The sequence below is a fragment of the Ammodytes marinus genome, assembly GCF_949987685.1.
Source record: "Ammodytes marinus genome assembly, chromosome: 12".
Taxonomy (NCBI): Eukaryota; Metazoa; Chordata; class Actinopteri; order Uranoscopiformes; family Ammodytidae; genus Ammodytes; species Ammodytes marinus.
The window spans coordinates 18,606,404-18,624,724 of NC_137216.1; the positions used below are offsets into that span (position 1 = coordinate 18,606,404).

Below are 18,321 nucleotides of genomic sequence, written 5' to 3' on the forward strand. Positions count from 1 at the left end.
CTTGGTAGTTCTATCAAATTGACAATTCAAATTTTTGTGTCAAACGATATGACACAAAATAAGAAAATGCCCTGCTTTGTAGACCCCAAACCCAACTGTAGTAAATAGATCTTAACTTCTCTGCTATCCTCCCTACTGCCATACAATTTTTTTTCAAAAGTCTTTTTGCTGTGACAGCAACCTTTGAGGCCGATACAGTATCAGGATGGGATAAAGAGTCTCCCTTACCACCTTATCCTCAAATGCCCCATCTAAAGTACACAAACACTTTGAGAACTGACTTAACCGCTCACTTTCTGACAAATATTTGCAAATGTGACCAGTAACCACACACACAAACAAAACAAAAATGGAGTTAAGGGAAACATTTCCCACACAAGGTCAAATAAATGTCAGGGCTTTCCACGGAAACTCTTCTGTGGTTATAGATGCCCCACAGAGACCCAGAGCACTGTCAGGCACACAACCAAGATACGTTCTGCCTGGCTGCTCCCTCGTGACTGGTTTGCACAAGTGCAGAGCATATCGCAGCTGCAGAATGTGAGTGTTTATGGTAGCAGTTCCCCCTGGGTTGGATAATGATTCAGGGCTGTGTGTCTGAGTAGTAAGTTTTCAAGTCTGCTTTTTTACACAATAGGACAGTGAGTTGCTAAGACACAAGGTACTCCCCAAGTATTCCCTTCGTATAGCTGAACTGTGTCGACATGCTCCTTTCATTTGACAAGCAAGGGGGTTTGCCCGCCTGTAAATCTACGCTGTGTTTCAAAGGCAAAGAATGACACCGTCTGTGTTCCTATTAATGCTTGGAGAGTAAAAACCTAAACTCTGCCAGCTTAGTGAGAGGGTTTTACACACTTCCATAACCAAACCCCAAACAAGCCTCCCACACTCATCGCTCCTCCCTGTGTCTGTCCTTCCTGTGTGAAGCACCGCTATCTCTCTCCAGGGCCATCTCATCATGCAGCGCAGAGGGCATTCTACCACAGAGGACCAGCTGTTTCCATATGGTGACGGCACCACAAGAAAGGCTGGAGGAAAAGAGGCCATAAGCCTAAAACGTCACCCTTCCAATACACACACATACATACACAGACATACGTTTCCCTAATAGACTCCTGCGAAATAACCCCTGAATAGATTCTGTGTCTCCTGTACTGTTTTCTCTGCACTGATCTTCCAGCAAATGTGCTGCTCTGTAGAGGCTGCAGGAGCAAGAACAGCAGAGAGCTAAATGAAGCGAAGGCTAAGAGGGTGTTTCTGTCTCACTTGGAGATCTCGTCTCTTCTAGCATTATCAATCTACTGTCAGTGCAACATGACCACAAGCCAAGCAGAGATGGGTAAGGCAGAGGCTGATTAGAGGCGGGCAGGGATTTGATTAAATGCAGCTGTTGCAGACTGGAGTTATAGCGCTGCCTGCCATTTGACACTGCTGCAGCTGGTACAATAAGAGCGCCGTCCTTAATGAAGCAGCACAAGTCGCAGAGATTGAGTGCCGTCATGACGCAGGCACTCAGAGGACACTGTGTGACGGATTCTTCGCTCTAAAGCTTCTAAAGTCTCATTGCAACAATGTGGTGATGAAACCCCGGCACAAGAGCAAGTTGCAAAGTCTTACACAACTGAACTTCGGGTGATCCAGCATGGTCAAAATATGGTTGGTGTCCCACCCTTTACGGCTAGAAAGCATAAATCGAAGCATGTGTTACAGTACCATGTCAGTAGGGGGCGTACAGTTTACAAACAACTCCCATATGAACCCCTGTCCCTCCAGAGAAAATGTGGGGAGACCAAAACATTATGTGATTGTTAAACATCCTATGACAAAACTTTGGGTATTAATATGCTCATATAAACAGCTTCGACTCATCTGGGAAGGCTTTACATAAGATTTCGGTATCAGGCTGCAGGGATTTTAAGCCATTCAGCCGCAGGCGCATTAGGGATGTTGTGTGTGATAAGACTCTGGTTCCCACAGCTGGCATTCTAGTTCATCACCAATGGTGTTGGATGGGGAAAGAGCAGGGCGTTGTGAAGGCCAGCCAAGATATTCCATATCAAACCGAAAGGACCATTTATTTATGGACCTCGCCTTGTGCAATAAGGTGTGCCATGTTAAAAAAAAGGGCATTTCGCAAATTATCTTGAAGACGCACTATTAAGGAAATTAAATGTACCATGGAATACAGCACAGGACCACAGGCCTTTAATACAATACCAGGACCCTGAAACTGAGACAGCTAAATTGAATTCAGTCATTATTAATCCCTTAATTTACATCTGTGATTATCCTTTTGTGACATGTCCAATGAAAAAGGCACTATTGTCTGTTGGCATTTGTCTATGTAGCCACAGTGTCTGGCCAGGGGGCCTTTCGTGAACTGTGAACACATCAGATTTCACATAATTGCATACCTCATTGATAACTCTGGTAAAGACTCCCATGGTATACAATTTCAAATTAGCATTAAACTCAAGTAAAGGTGAAGTATTATTTATTTTTCAGAACCAAATATCAGACCTACTACCCAAACTAGCTTCAGCGTCAGGAACATTTGAATGGACAATATAATGTGTTAATTAAACCTTATTGAACCTTTCATTTCTACTTAGACCAGACCACCTGCAATGAGACTGTCCTTTCCTTTTGCCTTCCCACATAGACTCGATACTGAACTACCACAAAACGAAATTGTCAAATTTCCACAGTTGCATGATATTGCAGGAATGTGTTCCACAATCACACAGACTAGGACTTCTATACCCTGATGTGCAGATTCTCATGTCATGCGTCCCTTCAGAGGGGTTATGGGTCGTAAGAAAATGTCACACTCGAGAGCGTACATTTTTTTTTCATCAAACTCCCTTTCTATGACCTCCATCTACGCAAGCAAGGGAGTTGGTTTTGGCGGCCTCAGTCCCACGCCAGTCAAGCAGGGAAGATATGTCTGGGTTTATTACGTTTTAACATGGGCTCATAGGATGCTACTACTGTTTACATGGGAGTGGGCGCCTGCATGCTCGCATCGCTACACTGATCTCCACATGCTCTGGCTGACAGAGGAAGGCTAAATAAAGATGACAGCTATGTCTGCACACATGTCCGCTTGGGTTTCCACTTCAGGGTACACCAAACACCCTCCCACCCCCCATCCCAAACCACTACCCCACCCCCCAACTCTTGTTAGTAAGCTCCTGTCAGCAGAAAACAACAAAAAGGTCAGGTGTAAAGAAGCTATGTGGTCCCTGTACAGTTCCCCTCCAGGAGATGTTGGTATGGTCCACTTCACTTGCAATATGACAGGCTGGGCAGTGCTCACCAAAATTCTCCTGGGGGAATGTGGTGGGTGGGTGGCATGGGTGGGACTGCCAATGCCTTTGGGCTCCAGATAAGGCAGAAAGAACAAAGGGAGTCATGGTTGGTTGAATATGGGAGTTGTGGTGGTTGCATAGCATTGGAGGAGGTCTTAATGATGTTTTTGTGTGGTCAGCGATTGTTGGACAGGATATCAGCAGGGTTTTTACCATTTTGATTCTGTTTTTTGTGTCTAGGGCCACGCTGGTCCAGTGGCCCCCTTTTGGCACAGTTATACCATGACAAATAACAGAGCAGTTGTCCCCACAGGGGGAGATTTTTTTCTAAGCCGTGACATTCAGCAACATCATAGGAAGCTGATCCGGGTCACAGATTAAAGAGACAGAGAGATAAGAAAGAGGGAGAAGGTCATTTTTTTGGGAATCCAACTGTGTCTGATGCTCATCCCATCATATGGAAAATACAAATAGGCTTAGGAAAATAGGATTTTTCAAGTGATACCAAAAAACATTCTATGCAGACTGAAAACAGACTTCAGGAGATTCAGTTTCACAAGACACGACTTCGGCACAAAGGCCAAAGAATGATCCTGGATAGTTTCAAGAGAACCATGAATCCACTGTGATAACACACTGCTCTCAGGGCTGGGCTGAGATTGCAGAAGTGCTTACAGTAGCAGGCAGATACATCCGCACACTGAATTCTCCTGGTGCTTTTAGTGAAAACATATGTGAAGACTGCACTGACGGCCTGTCCAGTATATACTCCAATGAGTTCTGTCGCAATAAAGCATGCAAATGAATAGCTATTTTAAAAGCACCTTTCAGCACGATCGGGTGCACATGTAGGCATCTTTGCATGTGCCCCTGTGGTGTTGAGTATGCACTTGCATGATCAGATTCATACTATGCACTGTAAGGGAAAGGGTAGGACAGAGAGGTCAGTGGCAGCTAAAGCTCATTGAGATTCAGGTCATGTGCTGCAGAGGTTCCCAGGGTGACTCGACTACAGCATGGAAGCTGACAAGGAGAGAACAGCAGAGGGAGGAAAAGCTACTGATAACCCTGTCAAATTACCCGCATGCCCCCACACTGCACATATACAGAGGTGTGACCATGCATATGATTGTAGCAGCGTGTTCAGGATTAGGACAGCTTTAATATAATTATACCTTAATTAAATCACAACATTTAATTCATCTTCAGTAAAAGGAAGAATCCAATGCAGTGGTACATTTAGAGGGAATTTGAGTAACGAATATTCTTTAAAGTATCAGAGATTTTTCCTCTTTTGTTTCTTTCTTCTTCCCAAGGGGCAGATCAAAAAAACATACCATAAAAATGAAAAGAAAAGTGATGATTGGGCTGCCACATCTGTCAGAGTCATTCTGTCACAGTGGGCCAGCCTCCAGGCCGTGAGAGGACAACCATGAAAATAATGTCCCCTAGATTCAAAAGAGCTTCAGGCTGAGATGGAGTTAGCTCCCCTCAACAACAGCCTCCTCCTTCTCCTTTTCCTACTGTTACCCCACTCGCCTGCCTGCCCTCGTCAGAGCCCGTCCTGGGCTGCTGGAAACATATTGATTTTGCATAAAGCATAATAAAGTGTCCTGTTGTGACTGTTGTGCTACCTCACAGTGCAAAGCTCTGTGCATTTCTACATGGATGCTCCACTGTTTAGTCAGAGGGCCATAAATCAGAGGACAAATCAAATAGTTGTGGGTTTGAAATGGTTACTGCAGACACTAAATAAGCAGCTGCACAGATTCAACCCAACATGCCAACGTGCTACTCTCGCTATGCTTGAAAAATACTCTACTAAGTCAAGGTATTATGTTAAACACACATGGGTGCAGCCCACCACAAAATGTTGTCATGCCTAAGCTTTACTTGGAGTATCATTTAAATAAGCAGAGAGCGAGAGGGGGGTGGTTAAGGCAGCTGGAATTACCAAAAGAAAGATTGGCCTCTTTTTTCCTTCATCAGCCTGAATCTCTTTCAGAGCTCTTCAAATTCTGAACCCATGCTGTGTTTTCTCCACCAGCACCCCTCCACACAGCCGGGGATTACTGTCACTCAGGGGGGACGCTGCGTCACTCCACATTTAGGCAAAAAGTCCACATTCAGTTTAACAAGATAAAAGCAGATGGGAGAGCTGAATAATACATTTTCAAACTGCTATTACCATATTACCGTAGAAAATATTCAAGAATGAAAAATGCCATAAAAAGACCCTTGTTTCAAAACACATTCTCCACTAAAAGGATTAATCCGGTGCTCCTGTACAGGGCTCAACATAACTTTTTTTTCCTACTGGCCCTGCACACTTTTTTTCTTCTTCATAATTTAGTGTGAATAATTATAATACCTATATTAGAAAAATAACCAAATCTAAAGGGAATATCTATACTGTATAGATATTCCCTTTAGATGTGGTTATTTTTCTTTTAGTTAATGATATGAAATATTGATATTGCTCATACACATAATATAAAACCAGGCAAACTTCACATATAACAGCTTGGATGTGTTTGAGTTCATAATACCTCATAAACTATAAGTACCAGGTTAAGTCTCTTCACTTGTTTATTTCTCGTATACTTTTCTTATTTTATATTGCATTGTTCAAAGGAAGCCTGAGGCTCCTGCTGTACCACTGCTGCTGTAATGGTTGTGCATGTGACAAATACAGGATCTTGAATCTGTATTCTTGAATCCTGAATGTCAGGATGTAAAATATATTTTTTTTATCTGTGTGTCTATTTTTTTGTGCAAAGGGATTCACCACCCCCTGCAGAATGAAGAGACTTGAGCTCCCTATGTAACTGTGAACACTAGAGCAGTGTGACTGTGAAAGAAAATCAATAGGTTAATTAAGGGATTAATTAAGTGTAACTGAGAGACAACTCCCACAAGGTCAGGCCAAGCAAGAGACAAGCCTTCCATGTACATTCTGGATACAAAGCTCATCTAACGAGTTAATTAAAGGACAGATGGTCTTTATGTAAATAATATATCTACAAGATTATCCAGTGGACAATACAGTAATGACAGCTGGGTTACAGTTGTGACTAAATTCAATTCAAACTGACTGAATCAACACGACGTAGGCTAGAAGACAAGAAAAAGATGTTAGAAAATGGTATGGTAAGGCTCCATCCAATTCACAATCTGTCACAGTCCACGGAGCCTTAAGCAGAAACCGAGCAGGGCTTCCTTCCAGCTTCTGTATCTTCTCCCGGTACACCAAGCCAGTGCACAGCCGGATCATTTACGTCTCCACTGAGTGCAATCTAAATTTCAGATCAGTTGTGGGACAGCGAGCAGGCAAAGGATGAGTCTGTAACTGCGTGGGTAGGCTACATGTTGCGAAAACCAACTGTTCCAATATTTAGTTTCCTAATTCAAGTATGCACTCTGCTGGGACTTTATAACACTATCCGGAAATCTGAAATGAATGTCAGAGTATGTTTAAGAGGGTGAATGAGCAGCTGTTGAATTAGCGATCTGGGCATTGGCCCATACCAGATCAGCACCAGGCCAGGTATACTTGTGTTGTGCCACACCTCCAGCCCACGCACATTCATCAGATACAAACCAGATGGGACACATTATTGCGGAGTAAAATTATATCCAAGGTATGTTAATGACTTACAAGTCAATGTGCCACCCTGCCTGTATAAGCAGCATCTTGCTAATATTGGAGTAGATACACAAATCTACATAATCACGGGGATATCTGCTTATATGCTGTGTGTGTGTGTTGGAAAGATCAAGAGAGAGAGAGAGAGAAGAGAGAAAGAGAGAGAGAGAAAGACAGCAACAGAGAGCAGAGTAATAATATGGGATGTCATTAAGATACGGTGCATAAGCATGTTTAAGAAAATTATTATTATGTAGATCCTGGCTTGCCAAATTTACAGTCATTAATTCTGCATATTAATAACCCTTACGCCTCAAAATGCGTAAGGGTCGGATACCAAATAGTAATTATTCTTCATTAGGTTCAAAAAGGGCTGCTGTGTGAAATAATTTTCGATACATCGAGGTAGCTATAATCATTGTGATGAATTATCTGGTTTCTCAAGTATTTATTAAGCTCCCCCCAAAAACTGGAAATACAGTCGAGCCTAGTTTAGCAGTTTATGTATCGATTATCAACATTGTATACAATATCCAGACATAAATGGATATCACAAATTAAATCAATACTGCAACACAAAACTACTGCTGCAACTAACATTTATTTCCATTACTGATTAATCAGCCGATCATTTATCAGAGTAATGTATTAACTGTTCTAGTTAGACATTCATTAGGGGTTTCCCAGTCCTTTGTTGCGTGTGATTGCTCATCTCTCTCCCATCCATTTCCTGTCACATTTCTTCTGTATGCTCTCTAATAAGAGGGCATAAAATGCTATATTGAGCCAAAGGCAACAGTTTCACGATGATTGTCTAAAACCCAAAGACATTCAATATTCTTCTACTATTACAATCAATCTGTATTCTTTGTTTTGCTTGAAAAATTACAAAAATAAATAAATTATCAATTATCAAAATAATAGTCCATTCACCATTTATCAAAATAATTGCCAATTCATTTTCGGTCAATGGACTAATGCATCAATCAGATAATTGTTTCGGCCTTGAAGACTTCATATACCATGACCGATGATTTTAATCCATATCAAACCACATCTAATTAAAGACTGGAACTAATGCTCATTTTCATTTTTGACTCATCTCTCAATTTATTTGATTAATCACTGTCCCACAGGAACTGATGAATGAATGCATCAGCCTCAATATAAGTTAAACAGTGATCTAACAGGACCCTTAATGCGTGGGATGAAGGCGTTGCTAGGTGCCAGGGGGAAAGCCTTTTACAGTCTGACAGTGACAACATCACTCTGCTCATGAATTTGCACAGTGCTGGAGCAGGCAGGTCTCTTGAGTAATGTGTTTATTGTTGGTACAGTGCAGGCCCTACCCGTAATCTCCCCCAGTAATAAATAATGACAGCTGCACATGCTGCCTTCCTGGCGAGGCCAATCAATCGGCCTTCTCCAGATTAGCCTTAAACTACTTAACTCTCAGTGCAGCTAATATAGAGGCCGCTGCCCTGTGATGGAGTAGAGTTACTCCACTGACGAGGGCTGGTGGTGTGACTTGACATCCCAAACCTTGTCAAATATAAGAATAAGAAGAGAATTGAGGCATTGTTAAGGTTAATCCACCCAGTTTTATAAACGATGGCATCCACTGGAGAAAACCCTACATTGAGAAACAACTTATAATATGAGGTGGAAAGCCATCAGATCAGACAAAAACACAGGCTAATTATGTGGCTTAAAAACATTTAGTCGATGGCTGCAAAAACAACATCTCCAGGGATTCCAAGAGTCCAAAATCAATAAGTCAATGCTTATGTTTAAGCATTTTACAATGAACCACTAATTATTGCTTGGCCAGTGTGAGGGTGTGCTGGGATTTCCCTGTCAGAATATAGTTGACCTTGGAGCGCGCAGATGCAGTAGGGGAGCCTCAGACCAAGGCTGCACTTCCTGCAGACGAGGATTAAGGTCAACAGCCAAGAAAGTACTCTGGGTTTGAAATAAATACATTAGCCAGCATGCTAAGATTCTCACAATGATAATGCTGCTAACATGCTGTTGTTTAGCAGGTCTACTGTGAACAATGGTCAACATCTCAGTTTTGTGTGTAAGCATTAGCATACTAACATTTGCTTATTAGTGCTAAACATAAGTAACCAAAGGGTACCAAATACCACTGCAATCCATCCAGTATTAAGACATTGAACACAAAACAATATATGACAACCTCATGCTGGCGCTAATACTGCTGAAACAATAGTTAAAACATAGAGTAGAAAAGGTTTCTCTATATGTATTGCTTTGCTTTAGTGTTTGCGCCGACTGAATAAATGTACATAAGTAAAGCACCACTGAGGAACTAACCTGAATGGCTGGGTCCAGGTGTCAAGTCACTTTGTGCCTACAGCATTGCACTGCCCAGTTTAATGATGCACCTTATACACATTCAAGCACTTTTAATGCGTGAACCACCCTGCGGTTGGGAGCATTAGAACTCCATATCTAACCGCGAGACCAATGTGGACGCTGTCACACGGTAGACATCTCCCATTTAAAAATAATTGTCGGCGGAGAACTGGGGGTACACACACAAGCCGGCAAAGAAATGCGAAAGCAGGCACAAGGCAGCTGTTGCTCCATGTCTGCAGGCCACCGGTTCCAGCAGGAATTCAGGCCTCTGTGACTACAGAATACCAATTCCTCACCACTGGAAAGACAAGAGCAAGGACCAGTAACCATGGCAACATAAAGAAATTTGTGATTCCTAATCTCCGAGGAAAAATGGAGAGGAATCGTCCCAAGCTGAAAGGAAAACCTGTGGTTAAGGTTAAATAATATGTAATAATTATATTCCCACAAAAACAGATGTGTAATGTGTGCTCCGCTTTTAGAGGCACAGCGTGTATCTCCATTTATCCATGTGATAATGTTGTAATTACTGTGACATTAACCAATCTTTTTTGGAAGCTAAAATACATACGGTCCAAACACCACCACACCCTGTTCAAGGCTTCCCAGGCACACCCAAAACTATTTCTATGAGCTATAAGGCTAGATTGACTTTACACCCGACTAGCAAGGATATGACTACTGCTACTACACACAAAACGTGCACACACATGCACACTCTTCTGGCTTTGGAAATGGGAACGCTTGATTCCTGCTTGAGAGTGCTGAGGTTTGTAAGGGTTCTCAGAGACGGAACCAGCTCTCTGACTTATTTAACAACGCATAAACAATAGATGAGAAGTGAACATGGGTGTTTCTGCGAGTAAGAGCTTTAAAGCACGAGTAGTTCCCTCTTAAATGTTTTGGATGTTTGAGTGCAGGCCTTGGGTTCTCCTCACCAAGGGAGGTTAGCAAGCCAACGCTGGGTGCAGCCAGGACTTTCAGTCACGACACGGCTGGCACACTTTATAAACCAGGGGAAGATCTCCTTGGTAACCTGCAGTGTGCAGCATGGTTGTCCAGCTCTAGAGAAGGCTCAGTTCAGAAAATAAATGTCTGTCTATTAACCCTTTGTGAAATTATTTGGAGCTGACATGGATAACACTGTCCTCAGTTTCAAGGGTTGCTAAAACTGGCCATGAAACTGAGCTTTTACTACACGGGCCAATTAACCTTGATCATTTAATTGAAGGTTTCTGTTATATGAGCCACAGGCAGATACCGGAACACAAATGATCTATTATCGCCGCGATTTGATACAATAGTAATTATGTAACTTTAGAATGAATTGCCCTTTGTCGATCAATTGCCTTCAACATCAAAGTTCAGGCTATCTGGTGTATTTGTCCTTTTCACTCACCGTAGCATCCCGAACAACACCATACTGAATTATGATGACAATATATGAAAGTAAGTAGTTCATCATCATCCATTTTCAGCATTCAGCAGCAAAAACAATTGTGAGGCCACATTGATGTCTTTCTGAGTGTTTTTTTCTTAGGGCTGCAGCAGTTGATTATTTTCATTATCGATTAATCTGCAGATTCTTTTGTCAATCAATTTTCTATTGAATTTAAAGACATAAATAATTGTAAAATAAATGGAAACAACTTTCAAAAATAAACTTCCTGTCCATCTACTAATCGATGAATTGATTATTTTGTTGCAGCCCTTATTTTCTTTCTTTAGTATGCATACCATTTTGCAGTGGAATTGTATTTTAAAAAAGTGCATATTATTTATTCATTATTCATGCCGTTAAGTCAAGTACCTCAGCAGTTCGTTTTAACTTATTTTGCTGCTTTCCATAACCATTTATATTGTTATCTTTTATCTAATACTCTCTGAAATAAGTGCCATGCTGTATATCCAATGTATGGTGCTGTCATGACACATATTGTGCAATGTTATTATATCAAACACACTGCTTTTTGATCTGTTGATATCCTGATTGGCTGTGTGTTTTACAGCCCCTACCTCTTTAATGGGAACATGCTGGATTTGGTTAATCCTGGATTAACAGAGCCATTTTATCATCCAGGGTCACCAAAGGGTCTCTTATCTTCGCGGTTTGTGTCAGTAACTTTCTCTCCTACAGTATCCATTTCTACTGTATAGTAGCAAATGACACAGGAATGCCGACAAGTAGTATCAACAGGAGGGCAGTCAGGAGTCTAACGGTCACAATTTAGCAAAACTCATTACACAATTATTGGTTTACGCAGCAGCAACACTTTAACTCTAAAACAACTACTTATAATAATAATCTCCTTAAAACCACATGGTTCACATTTGACAGTGCAGTGAACTGCCTTCACTTACATCCCAGTCATTTCAAGTGTAATTTCACAAACCAAATAAATGTGGATTAGGCTAAATGTTTCCATGCTGCCTCTCTGTTTTAGAAGACGTCAACTGATTTCATGTGCATGAGCACCAAGACAGCATTGTCCAAGTAATGGATTTAATGAAATAGAGTAAGCGAATCACATTAAAAACCACAAGACCTGTGTCTCTGGCTGAACGATAAATACAAGACCATTCAAGACAATCAATGTCTAATTCCACTTCTCTAAACAAAAGAGGAGATATGTGTTAAATATGCATTTTTACATAGCTCAAGTTGTAGAGTTTAAAAAAATAAAAATCCTCTCTAATTGTAAGGTAAGCAGCATATGTGAATCGGACTGAAAATGTGTCAACACTTGACTGACCCTCTTATTCAACTCCCAGGAAGAATTCACTATGACTTTGGCATCAGCCTCTGCTAAAGTTAGCTGTCAGCACTCACAATGACAGGCACTCTGAAGCAGTCATTTGCTGCTGCTGCTGCTGAGAAACTCCAGAGACCTGAAATGCCCTGAACGGACCAACCCCCACTGCTTGTGTGAAAGCGGACGTCCCCTGGGACAAATCCTTTGATATCTATTAAGGGGCATTCCCACACTGGCCTCCCATTGACATAGCTTTGATTATATACAGTGCTGGACTTCCGTGCATTGCTTATGAATAGAGACAGCCAGATAAAAGCTCAACAGTTGTGATGCTCCTGACTAAAACACAAAAGGAGCCCAAACACGCCTTAAGAGAGGAGGAAGCAAAAAAACTTAACTCAACCTTTTGAGTTTGGCTGTGCTGTTGCTCCAGGACAGATGAAAACTTCTAATACGCTATCCTCCACAGAAGCTTCTGCAACACTTCCTCACTTTAATAATGAGGTAGAGAGGGGCGAGTTGTAAGGTCAGTACCTCTCCAGCAGGCATATTTGCTGCTGGGGAATACTGGTTTGAGATTTAGCTTTCTTCTATTCTCTCTCTGATGTCCCTTTCCTCAATCGCTGCTTCATTCATCCTTACTCTTCTTCCCACACATCTACTCCATCAGCCCAAGAGACCGCAAATTCAATTACTGGCAAGTGCACAACGGGAGGAAGACTCAGCTGGCCAGGTACGGCTGAAAAGGAATTCTATATACGCAGCATGTCAGGCAAATGCAGCATGGGGGCGAGCTCTGACTTGGCACTGACCGCAAAACAGGAGCCAGGAGTGAAATGCGTCAATTTCTGTTTTAATTACCGATGAAGCGTGGCAGAAAATAACATGGGGAAAAGAAGAGCAGCAGCAGCAGCATCTAACCGATAAGAACATTTTCAGGAGATAAGAGCAGTAAAAGGTGAAGGTAGAGCACCTGCGGTAAAATAAAGCACCACAGGATGAAGATAAATCCCATGAAACCATGCTGCTAGGTCGGGTCTGACATGTTAATTAGCCCTCTGAATCTCAATGAGAAAATTCATAATTCATTGCAGAGGGGGCATCGCTGCTGCTGTGAAGTTGCCGAGCAGCTGAGGTAAACCGGTTCCCAGAAGGGTTTTCACCCTTTACCAGGAGGACATCACACAGAGAGAGTGAAGGCTAGCTGTGTGCATCACCGCTGGCACCCCCAACCATGTACTATGATGTCTACCTACCCTGCTGTTACTGACGCCAGGGGGACACAGCGCCACAGCCCAACAGCTTAATGAAAAGGATCAGAACGCTGTCATCAAAGGGCAACGTTCAATGGAATAATGCATGTGCACACTGGGCATGAAAAGTCAGAGGAATCACCTTCATGCGTCCCATCACCAAACCCTACAAAGAGTCGCAGGTTGTGTTTGCATTCGCCTCATCCTTCCTCTGACACAGTTGACACAAGCAAACAGCCACACAGGCAGATAGAGTCAGACTTCACCGCTGTCTGAATCAAACAAACATGAGGATCTTCCGCCAAGAGACATCCATCTTAGTAACCATAGGAACCAGACTTATTATAAAAAGGCAACGCTTTCCCCAAAGCACCTGTGTGCACCCGCCGTATAGAAAGCGATGCGGCAACACAATGCTGTCAGACATTACCCGACAGCATCAGTGACAGCTTTCATCAGGAGACAGCTTGAATGGCGCGGTGTTCATACGGGTTTCTCTAAGCGGGCTTGTCTTGCTATGAATTGTACTATTACCAGCTTTGTTTGTTTGGGATTTTAGAAAAACAGAGAGGTGACACAAGATAGAAGTATTTACCCTTCAAACAATGGTTAATTGCTCACATTCCTGCAATACAAATCCCCCAAACTCTTAAAAATATATATATATATATATTTCGGCTGAAGTATCGCTCACAGGAAATATGTAACAAATACAGGTACTTCTCAAGGGAATCGCACTACCTCTGCTGATGGACAAGCGTTCATTCATATTATAATTCCAAAATGAATCTGCAAACACTAACTCTAAACACTATTTAGACCCATGGTTCCTAACCTCTTTTTTTGTCTGATGTACCTCTAAAGTACCCTTTAAAAATGCATGCAACACATCGACCTAAACCCTCAAAAGACATAGCGATCCTAGATTATGCCTCCTTTTTATAGCTCAAGGTTGGAGGTAGAATTTATGATCATTCTTTTATACAACACTCAGGGGAACAATACTGTGCTCATTCCTTCGGTGCTACTGTGTACTGTACACAATAAGAAACAGATATTCCGCTTTAGAATCTTTGATGTAAACGATTCAATAAACTGATGTGATCGAGGGGTTTTTCGTCTTCATGACTCAAATAAAAGTGCGTGATTTTTCTAGCATCTATGCTCAGCCTCAGCCACCAGCCACTAGAAAATTCTCACTGTTGCTCCTCTCCCGTGTGTCTTTTATCCTCTACGACCCAGTTACATTTCAGGATGTGAGGGAGGAAGATGGCTGTGTATGGGAAAACATCCCCCACACCACCACCCCATGATCCCACACACTGTGGTATTTCAATTACATGCCATGAGAGAAAGGCAACCAATGGTTCAGAGTTCATGTGAGGAAAGTACAAGGGTTTTTTTTTCCTAGCAGAGGACGAATGATGCGACGGCATGTGAAGGCCACAGCCCCATTTCTGAATGCTTCTTTAATGTTTTCCAGCTTCAGACTGTGTGTATATCATTCACCAGTGGAAAATCTGGAATAAAAAAAGGCTTTCGTCTTTGTACTGCATGTGTCAGCCGTCAAGAGGAACACAGCAAACACATCTTCCATTTCTGTTATTATTTATGATGACACCAAGCACATGACCCCCTCCCCCCACAAAAAAACCCTTTGCCACCCAGAGCACAAAGTCATCTTTGAGAAGGAAACTGGGTCAATCAGCAGTCAAACCAAGAAGGGCTAATAATCCCTAAGAATAAAATTCATTTAGTCATATTATAAATTCAAGGGATTTTAATACAAAAAAAGCAGATCGCACATGTACCTGCATCACACAGCGAGGTTGGCCGTGTCTCCTGAATATGTTAGTCATAATTGGTGTGCAGCAGCGCATCCCCATGCTAGCTCACTACACTAACATTAATGCTCTGCATGAAGACCCCCCCCCCTCTCCCCTCCCCCCTCCCCCGGCAGATATCAGTGGAAGACAGAACTCTGCAGCACGGCAACCGGCTCAGATGCTACTCATCCACGTCTATGTGTAGCCATGGCAACCCAGCGTGAATCCATGTGGCCTTTCCAAGATTGTTGTGATTCATTAGGGAGTTATATGTCCACGTGCATTCAAGGATCCAAACTCCCAACAGCTCAGATGGAGCATACCCTGCAGCCTCAGAGGTCGCGGAGGGTCAAGGTGCTCTTTCTAGCATCGCAGAGAGGGATGGTATTAAACCGGCAAATAATTCCTTTCCACAGAAAAATCACAGTGAGACGAGGGAATAACAACAAGAGATTAAAGGGGGGGCTAAGGCAATGCTGCTGGGACAGCAGTCTTGGAGAAGAAAAACGACAAATGTTTCTATTATAAGCTCCCCGCAACAAGAACAAATGTAATATGTTAGCGGAGCAGACAGCAGTGACAAGCATCAGATGCCAGGATGCCGGTAACTCCCAGACTCATTGCTGTATCAAGGCCTTTCTCTGATTGTCTCCCCAGTCAGGCTGCAAACACTTTCTAGGGAGACACAGGAGTTAAAATCAGAGAGGCGCTATTTGTCTGTGCAATCCTTTCATTCAAAACTCTTTATAAAAGACAAGCTTTACTCTATGGGGGAGGGGAAAATTGCCACGGTTTCCATCTCCTCACATCTTGATACCAGTTTTCTCCCATAGCTTCTTTTTAAAAATGTATTCTCTCCAAAGAGGAAAATTACCCTCGGCCTCTGCATTATAGAAATGCAAAGGTAATCTAGATAGATATTACTGTTACCGATGCATGACACATATCAGAGAATGGGGAGCGACAGTAATAGGTTTAGGAAAACTCATTGACATGGTGTGTATAGGGTAAGAGAGAGTCGGGGTTGTTGCCTTGGGCTGCAGAGCTGCTTCCCCAATTCCCCTGGATGGTCCAACAGCCAATCAAATCCCATTTGTATTCACATTCAGCCAATGACAGTTCATCAAAGAAGTGTTGGTGCCAATTCATCGTCTGCTGTGCCTCAATCATTCAACAGCCCCAGTCAGTTCTGCCCCGTAAAGCGCCGCCAGGCCAAGCCAAGCAGACCGTGTCCCCCACCAGAGCTCAGAGTTTAACAGGATTTGGCACACTAATGCAAGACTGTCCCGTCTTCCTCCCTCTTAGCTCTGCAAAGAAATGTCGTCTTTAAACATCAACAACATGTAACATAAAATACTGAGAAGCATTGCTGGTAGAAATATATATATATATATCTATGTGGGTTGAATTGTCTAATTACACTGACCTGTCTCACTGTGCAGAGGCAATGTTGCAGAAGAATTCCTGAGAGTAAAACTTTCAAACAAGTAAACCTGTGCTAGAAATGCACAGCTAATTTGATTGCAATGCTGCGAGTTGGTGCTAATGTGAATGGTTAGGATCGATCGACAGGTTCGTATAACAGCCAAAATACAGAGTAAGTTTGGCAAAGCAAATACGAACTAATCAGGAGTGATTTACCCTGTCAGTATACAAATGTTTGCTAGCCTTAAATCTAGAGGAACAATCTTAAAAACAAGGGGTTACTAGAAGAATCCACTGCATGGTAAGAAGACGAGTATGTACTTAAAATAAAAGTGTACAAATAGTCTGTAGTTTTTAACCAACAAGATAAAACATGGATTTCAATTTTTACCTTTCGAGGCAGGAGGCACTTATGACAGAGCCAAGCCGTTTCCCTCATTTTCTGAGCTAATATTTTACTGGCTGTAACTTCATACTTACAATACAAATTTGATTGGTAACATTCCTCTCAACTAATTCTTGGCAAAAAAGGAAGAAGAAGAAAAATTCCCCAAAATGTTGAATTTGTTCCTAAAGCATTACATTCCCATAGGTCCTTGTTAATGGTGTAACAGTCAAATCTGTGGTATAGCTTAATTATTATGTCCAGCACTAACTAATTGATTGATCCACTAATGATTTCAGCTATTTGTAGCATAAGTATTAGCTCCTTCTTGTCTCCCAAAGCTAACCTAAAATTAAAATATCAGCTTCCTTTAAAGAACTTGACAGAACTAACATTTACTGCTGCGATGAAATAATGTTCAGGGTGTGTAGATTGATCCACAAAATACAATAACACAAAGATTCATGTAATTAATTAATTGTATTGAATACTAATGAGAATAGCACACGTCAAAACTAATAACCACTCTGAACAGTCCGCAAAGCATTAGCCAATTCAGTTAATTAGGTAATTGGTATTCAGATTGGTGCTGAAAATGTTGCTATTTCGGTACCTCTAATAGCCAGCTCTGTGTGCATCTGGGCTTTGTTTCACCTGTGGCAACAACCGTGCAGAAACCTCCCAGCTCCTCCACAGCACAGTCACTCATTGGACCACCTCACCAAAGCTGTTGAACAGAGAGCTGAAAGAAGCCCTTCATCATGTTTCTACTCATTAAGCCAGGACCTCATTGCTGTTCGTCTGACAACAAGGCACACTGGGGCCATTCTAATTGCTTCCCATCACAATGAATGGGCAACAGCATGGGGGGGGGGGGGGGGGGGGGGGGGATAGAGTAGCCGGATGGTGGGCTGACGGAAAGACCTCTGGGCTGGGTGTGAGGCTATTTCGAATGTGTGACATAGACCCCTTTAGCCTGGGTGGTCCCCTGCTGCCCTGGTTTCTCTGTGCAGTTTATGGTTGCAAAAAAAAATAAAAGATTTAGTTATGGGAACAGGGGAAAAGAAAACATAAATCTCGAGCATCAGCCTCACATGTCTGTGGCCAAAAATAGGTTGCTCGTCACGGGGATAGGTGATTTCATCTCATATCTCGCTCTGTGTACGCATGTGTTTCTGCTCCGCTGTGACAAATGTTGGAAAAAGGTAGCGGTGCACTGAGAGATGACGGACAGCTTCCCAGTAAAGAGACAAATTACACCCTCTCACATGAACTCTGTAGCTGATAAGATTGTGACATGGTGGGTCCACTTCAGACATGATTACTGTGTATTTAGGAAG

General features: G+C 42.3%; 1 protein-coding gene across 2 annotated transcripts in view; it reads right to left on the reverse strand.

The window, feature by feature from the left end:
- Positions 1-18,321, reverse strand: part of LOC307258243 (FERM, ARHGEF and pleckstrin domain-containing protein 1-like) — a 52,192-nt gene that overhangs the window by 23,640 nt on the left and 10,231 nt on the right. The window lies entirely within an intron of this gene.